We start from the raw sequence: 11287 nt of genomic DNA, 5'->3' as shown, positions 1-11287 counted from the left end.
TACAATGTACCCCTACCCATTCCCCTGTGAAAAAAATGTAAATAAAACACAACACACAAGGGTTAAAAATAATTTATTGCACAGCTCCGGGGGTCTTCTCGCCGGACTCCTCCGCTATCTTCTGCTAGCTCTTTTACTAGCGGAGGAGCCCGGCTTTCTTCTATGCATCCGCTGGGGGTCTTCTTCCGACTTCGGGGGTCTTGTCTCCTCTTCGGTTCTTCTTGCCGGGCCTCCGCTCCTTCTTCCAGCTCTTTTAATTTGCGGTGGCCCGGGCCTTCTGTCGCCGCTGTCTTCGCCGCCTTCTGTTCTTCTCTTCTTCTTCCTTGAGATGTTGACTCGTCGCTGTCTCTGGCCATAATGACAGGGACGTGGAGGATGCTGGGACTGTGACATCATAATGGACGGGGACAACACCCGGTGACCCCGCCCATTGTCCCTATATAAGTCGCAGCGCAACACGTCCCTGTCATTACGGCCAGAGACAGCGACGAGTCAACATCTCAAGGAAGAAGAAGAGAAGAACACAAGGCGGCGAAGATATCGGCGACAGAAGACCGGGCCACCGCAAAGTATAAGAGCTGGAAGAAGGAGCGGTGGCCCGGCAAGAGGAACCGAAGAGGGGGACAAGACCCCCGAAGTCGGAAGAAGACCCCTGGAGGTGGCGAAGAAGAAAGCTGGGCTCCTCCACTAGTAAAAGAGCTAGCAGAAGATAGCAGAGGAGTCTGGCGAGAAGACCCCCCAAGACGGAAGAAGACCTCCAGAGCTCTGCAATAAATTATTTTTAACCCTTGTATGTTGTGTTTTATTTAAATTTTTTTCACAGGTGAATGGGTAGAGGTACATTGTGCCCCATACTCATTCACATAGGATGGGGGGCCGGGATCCGGGGGCCCTCTTATTAAAGGGGGCTCCTGGATTCCGATAAGCCCCCGCCTGCAGACCCCAACAACCAATGGCCAGGGTTGTCGGGAAGAGGCCCTTGTCCTCATCAACATGGGGACAAGGTGCTTTGGGGTGGAGGGGGCCGCAGGGCCCCCCTTCCCCAAAGCACCCCCCCATGTTGAGGGCACGTGGCCTGGTACGGCTCAGGAGGGGGAGCACTTGCTCGTCCCCACCCCCTTTCCTGAGCAGCTGGGCTGCGCTCGGATAAGGGTATTATATGGAACTGGGGGAGCCTCCATGCCGTTTTTTCGGCGTAGGGCTTCCCCTTTAAGTCCATACCAGGTGACGGGGCCAGCGTCGTGTCAATCTCGCCGCCGAAGGGGGCGACATTGACTTCCTTCTCTAGTCCCGGCTACCTGGAGTTGTGTTCAAAATGAACGGACTTTTCTCCGTGCGGGAAAGTCCGTTCATTTCAAAAGTACGGCGGACTAGCACAGACACGGCCGTATTGTCCTCCGGACTGTGAGTCCTGCGGACATTTTTGAGTCAAAACTACTTTCTAAGTCTGACGGACTTTTGGGTAAAAAAAAGTCCGCCGGAGCCAACACGTAGGCGGATTGGCCGGACTTTTCCACCGGATAGTTTGATCGCGTGTATGCGGAATTAGGGTTAATGAGCATTTAGCCAAAATCAAAAAAGGATGTGACAAACACACTGTACCCCGTCATTATCTGGAACATCATAGAAAAGATCCAACAGGCACCCAGTTCCAGATAATTGATAGATTTGTACCCAATTGGAGTCATGCCTACGGGGCGTATCGCGCTCTGGATCCATGAACTCCAGTGCTATTCGCCCCATGGTATGAATATAGATTGGGAAATTAATTGTTTTAGAAATAAAGCGTAGGTTCATCTAACTTTTATATCCTTTTCCCTTTTTTAGTTTCTTGTCAGTAGATAGCATTGACATTCTAATTCTCATATGTCCATGCTATGTATATATATATTTCCTGTATGCATATTAATTGACATTACTATTCTCGTGGGTGGTGACTCAAACAAGGAATTGTCATATTTCCATATTCTGACAGTTCATACCCCCTTTTTTTGTTGAATTTAATATATCATTTTTTTTTCTTGCCATTTTTTATATAATTCATTCATTTAAACAGAGGTACGGTCCCTTTTTGTTATGGGATGTTGTCATTCATTTAAACTGATGCACAGTCTTCTCTATTATGGGGTAGTATCACCCCGCTTTGGTGACTGTCGTACATCTTATGATATTCAGTATTGAATTTATGATATGTATCTTACGCATTTTGTATATTTTGTATATTCTACGCTTGTGCGGTGAGTCTGTCTCCTTTTTGGGATTCGGGGACTCTGATATTCAGTGCAGCCGTGGTGGCCTGTATGACGGATGCCGTTAGAGACCATGTGACCCGCTGACGCAAGGGGAACACCTGACCTTGCCCAGCTAACGCAAGGGGAACACCTGACCTTGCGTTCCAGGAAGTGGAGACTCACCGCTGTCTATGGTAGTGTTAGGGAGTACACGAGGCACGTCACTGGTGTCACATGACCCATCCAGCGCCAGTCATGTGCTTCAGCAGTGACCTCGCTGGTGAGGTGATGATGCCATATTCGTGACTCCGGAAGTTACATTGCGGCGGTGTCCAGCTCCTGGTGCAAGGAGCATGGACTAGTACCAGAGTAACAAATGCCCGATATGCCATATACACTGAGCGATGAGCCCTACCACTATCCAATCAGGGTACATACTCCATGGATGATGCCCAATATGAGTATGGTAGGAGTCGCTGCACAATCATTATTAATATTTGTACTGTTGACACACTTTATGGTTTAATTAGATCTTGATCAGATGGTTTAATTTTTAAATATATTTCGATTCTCCGGAATAAGTTTTATATATATTTAATATCCATATGATACATGGGACCATTGTATGTTTTTTGCCCAAGTTAAATTGAGGCATGGTGAAAAAAAACCTTACTTCCTGTCCCGCCCTCAGAATTTGGGCAGACTTAAGCTTCAGTAGTCTATATATTCGAGTAGCAATGTGAGGGGACACAGCAAGCCCCTGTTGAAGACCCTCAGTGTCGAAACGCGTTGGTCCAGCTTCTCTGTACCCCACATTGCTTTTTATTTTTGGATATTTTTTATTTTCAGTAATTTTTTTTTAACATTTTGCGAGTTATCTGTGATTTGTGACATATAGCAATAAATTTACCGGTCTTTGGTTGACCTGCACCATTTGGAGCCCCGTTTGTGTTCTTTTTCCATATCCCAAAAACATTTTTTCATCCCGAGTTTTGGAGGAGAAAGAGAGAGACAGTTCTGGATACGCTTACGATCTAAGTGCCAGCTCCTTTGGAGTCCCAAGACAGAGAGGTGAAGACCCCCTATTAGGATCCATTCAACCACCATCCACATACAGCACCAGACTGAGACGGTGTAGATGTGTCTTCAGACCACCGGTTTCAAGTTTCCAGCACCATATTCAGACTGAATCCGTGTTTTGGCAACACCTCACAGGAATATTTATTTTTCTGCACAACGTGTGGATTATTACAGCCATAAGGACACATTGGATTGAGTTCCTTAATTTTGAACCATGTTTATATAGTTCTCCTTTCTTTTTTGTTTTACAATGATCTTTTTCGTGCACTATATTGTATGATTCTGTTCATACTGTAAGTTTAATTAATTACACTGCATGACTGCATGTCCTTTTTCTACAAAGTGTTGGGAAAGTGGCAACTGCATTAATTTATTTCTAATTGAGTATTTGTGTCTGGCTATTCGATCCTTTACCTTTGTGGGGGGCGGGATCTGGGGTTCCCCTTGTTAAAGGAGGCTACCAGATTCCGATAAGCCTCCTGCCCGCAGACCCCCACAAGTGTTGACAACCAATGTGTTGACAACATTTGTATCCCATAGACGTAAACGGTGTTTGCATGTTCACACAAATTTTTTGTCTGTTTGCATGTTCCTGGGGGGGGGGGGGGGGGGTTCTTTGGCTCATCCCTACTCTGGACACACGTGCCATGCAGGCCAGCCTGCCTCCTGACAAACTAGCCCAGATGAGGTCAATTATTCCCAACTTTGCCCTTTAGCATGTCTGTACTAAAAGACAGCTAAAATCCTTGCTAGGCATGCTCAGTTTTGCCATGAGGAGTATCCCTCTAGAGCAGTCTTTCATTTCACGGCTCTTGGTCTTTGTCTCTCAGGTACAAGACCTTGATCAAATTCTCAAACTAGACCCAGCAGCAATAGCGGACTTGTGGGATGAATATCAATGTTTATCCCATCGACATCAGTCTGTCTCATCAGGTAGACATGGATGGCACAGCATCCACAGGCTTTGACGCAATTTTTGCCTATCACTGGTTCGCAGGACCTTGGCATCCAGAAATCCTCCTAATCTCCAGAGGTCTGGGGCCACACCTGGACAGGACAAATGGTGGTCTTCACCACAGATAATCAGGCTACTGCCAACATTATCAACAAGGGTAGGTCCAAGTCGCTCCCCATCATGTCCTTCCTACGCAGGCTGTGCAATTGTCACTCCATCACTAATTTAACATTCACTGTACGCATATTCCTGGCAAGTGCAATGTCGCAGCAGATGCGCTGTCCCATTTCAATTATGTTTCATTCTTCCAGCAGGAACCTGGAGCCAATTGTGTGGCTTTAATCCATCTAACGATGGATTAAAGCCACACCTTTTCAACGCAACCCAGCTCATTAACCACTTATTTTCTTGCAACATACTGAAGGCCTATCACATGGCATGGAAACACGCAGCTGGCACTAGCTCATAACACCATCAGGCTATACTTTGCCAGCATCCAGCATTTTTTGTCCTTACAGGACCCCGGGAAGCCATCTTTGTTCATGGTCCATACAGACAGATCCATCCTACGTGGCATCCAAAAGCATCAGCCCGTAGCCAGTGGCAAACACTTGCCCATCACAAGTGCTATCTTTAGGGACATGTCTAAAATCCTTGCACGCTCCCCCTTCGGGGTTCTACCCGGTCTGGTCATCCAATCGGCCATCTACCTGGCCTTCTGCAGCTTACTACGACCTAGTGAATTCACCTCTGGTGGCACCAGCAGCCAGACACTATCGGTGCCACCTGACTCGCTTTCCAAATCACTACGTTCGTCACCTCAGTCTCCAAAACTCAACAATCCATACCTGGTGTCGACTAGACATGGGCGCCGTCAAAAAATGTGTTTAGTTTCGCTCCATTCCGTTTTAAAACGAAATCGTATTTCATAATTAGTGTCTGAAATTCAATTTGGATTCGTACGAAATACAAATTTTCGTTCGATTGTAAACTTTTTGTTAAAATAACGTTTGTTTGTTATGATGAATTTATCGTTGTGAGGGGCTCCCACCATCCCTGTGCTGTGCTGATCTCCTGGGTTTTTTACTTTTAGGTTTGTTATCTTTTCATAAAAATTACGAAGGTTCATTATGAATTTGGATCCAAAATTTGTAAACAAAATTTTGCATTTCGTACAGCATTCATATGCAAAAAAATTTGGATTTTGGATTCGTACGACTGTATGAATTTCCGTAAATTTGTACGAATTTTTGATTCATATGAAACTAATCACACATGTCTAGTGTCGACATCAACCTCTTTCAGACTAACAACGTCTGGTGCCCAGTAATGGTTCCAACTGGTTACTGTCTCCCCTGCCCAGTCAATCAGACTCTAGCAAATTGTTACCTTTTCTGTCCAGCCCCCTGAGTGGCAGCCAAGATCATTAAAGAATTACTTTCCTAACCAAGCATTTTTGCCCCCTTTTTTGGGCATGCCGACCAAGGCACACCTCAGGTCTATATTATATATATTATTGTAAGTCTTGTTACGCGTTTATGTGATCCATATTTGTCTCAGTCGAACGCCTTTGACCATAAATAAGAAGGCCAGTATGGTGGCCTGCACTTATGTGAGGAGTCCAGGGGGTGTTTAAGCAGACTCGCCTGGGCTCTTTGTCGGTTCCAGTGCACAATACCCTCCTTCCCATCCCCTTTTTCAGAGCACTTCTCAGCATTCCTCTCCACAATCTTCTATTAATTATCTTGGGTATGTCCCCTTTTCTTAGCATACTGACCAGCCGACCAAGGCACACCTCAGGTCTATGTTATGTTGTAAGTCTTTAAGTCTTGTCGCGTGTTTATGTGATCCATATTCGTCTCGGTCGAAGGGCTTTGACTATATTGAAAAGATCATAAGAGAATTATAGATGAGAAAAAAAGATAAAATAGATAATAAAAACAGGCATAAAAATACCAATGTAGTAATCTACTGTACATAATGGGTGTCAAGTCTATCATATACCATACAGATGAAAGGGTAACAAAGATCACTGGGATGATATCTATAAAAATAAGTGGTCTGAAATATATAGTATACATATATATGTATATTCCCAAATCCACAACAACTAGGTTTACGACACATTTTTCTAGTTTCTCTTGCTCCAGGAGATAAACATAAAGTCCACTCTCAAACAACAAGAAAAAGGAAACCACTCTCTATTAACCACTTCCAGACTATAGTAAAATGATAGGAGGGTGAGACTTCTGTCTATCCAGGTGGAAATCGTATGATACAGCTGATGACTGTTCAGTGTACTGGCCCGCTGCCAGTACCATGTGATTGCTGTGACCATTCCCAGCAGATCACATTACGATTGCAAACAATGGATGGGTTCCTTTAATGCCATGCATTGTGTACAATTGTGTTGCTAGTTGTAATTACAGCTGACATGTGGTCACTAGGGATGAGCTCAGGCATGTTCTCATGGAACACGCGCAGAGCCCGCCAGGAAGACGGCGCAGCGCTGCACTAATCACAGGCACGTGGGATCACATGGTACAGACAGGGGCCAATCATAACAAAACACACTGAATGAATCAGTTTCATTCAGTAGAAATGGTTGATTATACCAGTGAAATTCACTGGTATAAACAATCCTAATGTGTAAAAAAAAATAAAAAATCTAATCACTTCCCCAGAGTAGTACAGTGTTACTATGGTAATACTGTATTGCTCTGGTCACAATGTGTGAAAAAAAAAAAATAAATAAAATTATAATAATAAAAAAGAAAAACAAAATTGTAAAAAAAAAACATTTTTTTCCATACTGTTACCAGCCAGTATCCCTGATTACCGGCACACCCATTATGTGATATACTTGTGATAGTATGTAAACCAAAAAAAATTTTTGACTTTTTTTTTAATTTCTTCATAACAAAAAGTTACAACGTCACAAAACTCACAATCCCTTTCACTAAATCCTATGGATTGTCTACTTTCCAAAAATGTGTCATTTGGGGGATATTTGTAATGTCCTGGCATTTTTAGGCCTCAAGAAATGAGATATGCCATCAGTACATCAGGATTGATCAATTTTCAGATATACAGGTGCATCTCATAAAATTAGAATATCATCAAAAAGTACATTTATTTCAGTAATTCAATTTAAAAAGTGAAATTGACTGGCCAGGCAAGGAGAGCATTAATCAGAGAAGCAGCCAAGAGGCCCATGGTAACTCTGGATGAGCTGCAGAGATCCACAGTTCAGGTGGGAGAATCTGTCCACAGGACAACTATTAGTCGTGCACTCCATAAATCTGCCACAAAGAAAGCCATTGTTGAAAGAAAGCCATAAGAACTCCCATTTGCAGTTTGGAAGAAGCCATGTGGGGGTCACAGCAAACATGTGGAAGAATGTGCTCTGGTCAGATGAAACCAAAATTATTATTTTTTTTCTTAAAAGCAAAATGCTATATGTAGCAAAAAACTAACACTGCACAGCACCCTGAACACACATTTTCTTCAGCAGGGACAGGGAAGCTGGTCAGAGTTCATGGGAAGATGGATGGAGCCAAATACAGGGCAATCTTATAAGAAAGCCTGTTAGAGTCTGCAAAAGACTTGAGCCTGGGGCGGAGGTTCACCTTCCAACAGGACAATGACCCTAAACATACAGCCAGAGCTGCAATGGAATGGTTTAGACAAAAGCATATTTATGTGTTAGAATAGCCCAATCAAAGCCCAGACCTAAATCCAATTCAGAATCTGTGACAAGACTTGAAAATTGCTGTTCACAGACGCTCTCCATTCAGTCGGACAGAGCTTGAGCTATTTTGCAAAGAAGACTTGGCAAAAAGTTCACTCTCTAGTTGTACAAAGCTGGTAGAGACATACCCAAAAATAGTTTCACCTGTAATTGCAAAGAAAGGAGGTTCTACAAAATATTGACTCAGGAGGGCGGAATACAAATGTACTCCACACTTTTTACATATTTATGTGTAAAGAATTTTAGAAACCATTTATCATTTTCCTTTCACTTCTCAGTTATGTGCCACTTTGTGTTGGTCTATTACATAAAATCCAAATAAAATACATTTACATTTTTGGTTGTAACATAACAAAATGTGGAACTTTTCAAGGAGTATCAATAATTTTTTTCAAGGCACTGTAGATGCGTTACACACAAAGTAATATATTTCAAGCATTTCTTTCTTTTAATTTTGATGATCATGGCTTACAGCTAGTGAAAACCCAAAATTGAGTATCTCACAAAATTCGAATATTATATAAGACCAACAAAAAAAGGATTTTTAATACAGAAATATTGGCTTACTGAAAAGTTTGTCCATGTACAGTATAGTATGCACTAAATACTTGGTCGGGGCTCCTGTTGCATAAATGAATGCATCAATGTGGCATGGCATGGGGGTGATCAGCCTGTGGCACTGCTGAGTTGTTATAGAAGCCCAGGTTGCTTTGATAGCGGCCTTGAGCTCATCCATATTGTTGGGTCTGGTGTCTCTCATCTTCCTTTGACAATACTCCAGAGATTCTCTATGGCAGTGGTTCTCAACTCCTGTCCTCAGAACACACTAACAAGCCAGATTTTAAGTATTACCTTGGGGAGATGCAGAATAGAATACTGCAATCATTGAGCAGCAAATTATATCACCTGTGATGTATTTGCTTTATTTTGCAAACCTTGCCTGTTGTTGGGTCCTAAGGACAGGAGTTGAGAACTACTCCTCTATGGGGTTTAGGTCAGGCGAGTTTGCTGAACAATCAAGCACAGTAAAACCATGATCATTAAACGAGGTATTGGTACCTTTGACACAGTGTGGGCAGGTGCCAAGTCCTGCTGAAAATGAAATCAGCATCTCCATAAAGCTGGTCAGCAGAGGGAAGGGTGAAGTGCTCTAGAATTTCCTGGTAGAGGGCTGCGACCTGACTTTGGACTTTATAAAACACAGTGGACCAACACCAGCAGATGACATGGCTCCACAAATCATCACTGTCTGTGGAACATGTTGCATTTTTTTTGGAAGTCTGGAGGAAGAGTGGAGAGGCACAGAACCCAAGTTGCATGAGGTCCAGTGTGAAGTTTCCACAGTCAATGATGTCTTTGGGAGCCATGTCATCTGCTGGTGTTCACTGTGTTTTATCAAGTCCAAAGTCAGCAAAGCCATCTACCAGGAAATTCTAGAGCACTCCATGCTTCCCTCTGCTGACCAGCTTAATGTAGATGTTGAATTAATTTTCCAGCAGGACTTGGCACCTGCCCACACTGCCAAAAGTACCAATACCTGGTTTAATGATCATGGTATTACTGTGCTTGATTGGATAGCAAACCCGCCTGACCATAACTCTATAGAGAATCTGAGGGGTTTTGTCAAGAGGAAGATGACAGACACCACACCCAACAATGCAGATGAGCTGAAGGCTTCTATCAAAGAAACCAGGGCTTCCTTAATACCTCAACAGTGCCACGGGTTGATCACCTCCATGCCAACTAATGTTCATGCAAAAGGAGCCCTGACCAAGTATTGAGTGCATTCTATACTGTACCTGGACATACTTATCAGTAAGCCAACATTTCTGTATTAAAAAAAAATCTTTTTTTTTATTGGTCTTATGTAATATTCTAATTTTCTGAGATACTGAAATTTAGGTTTCACTAGCTGTAAGCCATAATCATCAAAATTAAAAGAAAGACATGCTTGAAATATATCACTGGGGGTAATTTACTAAGATGAATGCGCTGCGCCAGTTCAAACCTTAATTTGTGCGCCAGATCATTTATTAAGTGAACTAGCGCACGCATAAGCGCAACAGATAAAATGCCGGCGCATGCGATAATAATATGCCATTGATAATAGTGCACACCATATCATAACAGTCCATTTACACAGGGCAACTTCCAGCGCAACTTTGGGAGGCAACTTAGACACGACTTGAGTATGAATCACAGCACGACTTGGGGCGACTTACAACATGACTTGGGGTGACTTACAACATGATTTTAAGTCACCCCCAGGCCAGGCGACTTTAAATAAAAAACCGTCATGGGTTCCCCTCCAAGAGCATTCCAGGCCCTTCAGGTCTGGTATAGATATTAAGGGGAACCCCGCGCCAAAGAAAAAAAAATGGCATGGGGGTCCCCCTCAAAATCCATACCAGGCCCTGTGTAGGGGTTAAGGGTGTCCTAGGGGTGTGTTTCTAACTGTGGGGGGAGTGGCTGTGTGTGACACGTCACTGATCTCTGCTCCGATCGCAGGGAGCAGAGATCAGTGACACTGTCACTAGGCAGAACGGGGAGATGCTTGTTTACATTATCATCTCCCCGTTCTTCCTCCCCCTGAGGCAATCCTGGGTATCCCCGCAGCGATCGAGTCCGCTGGACCCACAACGCAACTAATGAAGCTTGCCATGGGCGCGCACTGGCCACCTCTTAAAGGGGGGCATACAGGTACGTGATTCTGCCTGTACGAGCACTTCTGCCGACGTATATCGGCGTGTGGCTGTCAGCAAGTGGTTAAGTCATTTCAACTTGGCACAAGCACTTTTTTTGGGACGTTGTAGTTTCAGCGACCCTATTTTCAGGTCACCACAATACAATGCGGTTTGTGTGTTTTTTATATACCTTTAGCATATAGTGCGATTTTCATACTTTTTCTGTTATTGTATTGCACAACATTTTTTTCACTGCAGCTGCTAACTAATTGATTTGATATCACTACATTCAAATTTATATTATTTGGTTTTCTTTGGCTATTTAATCAATTACATATATTTTATTTATTTGTTTACATGTGAGGGGGTTATACATTTAATTGCTGTGAGTGCTGTATTTTTTTGAATGGTATATGTTTTAGGCCGCATACACACAGAAAGTTATAAAAATTAAAAATGCCAGTAGAGTTAGCTGTAGAATGAGTTTTGCAGCGGTTTTGCAGTAATGTCTTTCATTGTTTTTTAGCAAAACTATACCCCCACCTGGGGTAGATCCAGGAGGGGCAATAAGGCAATAGCCCCCTCC

Source organism: Lithobates pipiens, unplaced genomic scaffold, assembly GCF_037356315.1.
Source record: "Lithobates pipiens isolate NorthernLeopardFrog02 unplaced genomic scaffold, aLitPip1_a1.2 Scaffold_19, whole genome shotgun sequence".
NCBI lineage: Eukaryota > Metazoa > Chordata > Amphibia > Anura > Ranidae > Lithobates > Lithobates pipiens.
The sequence above is the reverse complement of the archived record's forward strand: the minus strand, read 5'-3'. Positions refer to the sequence as shown.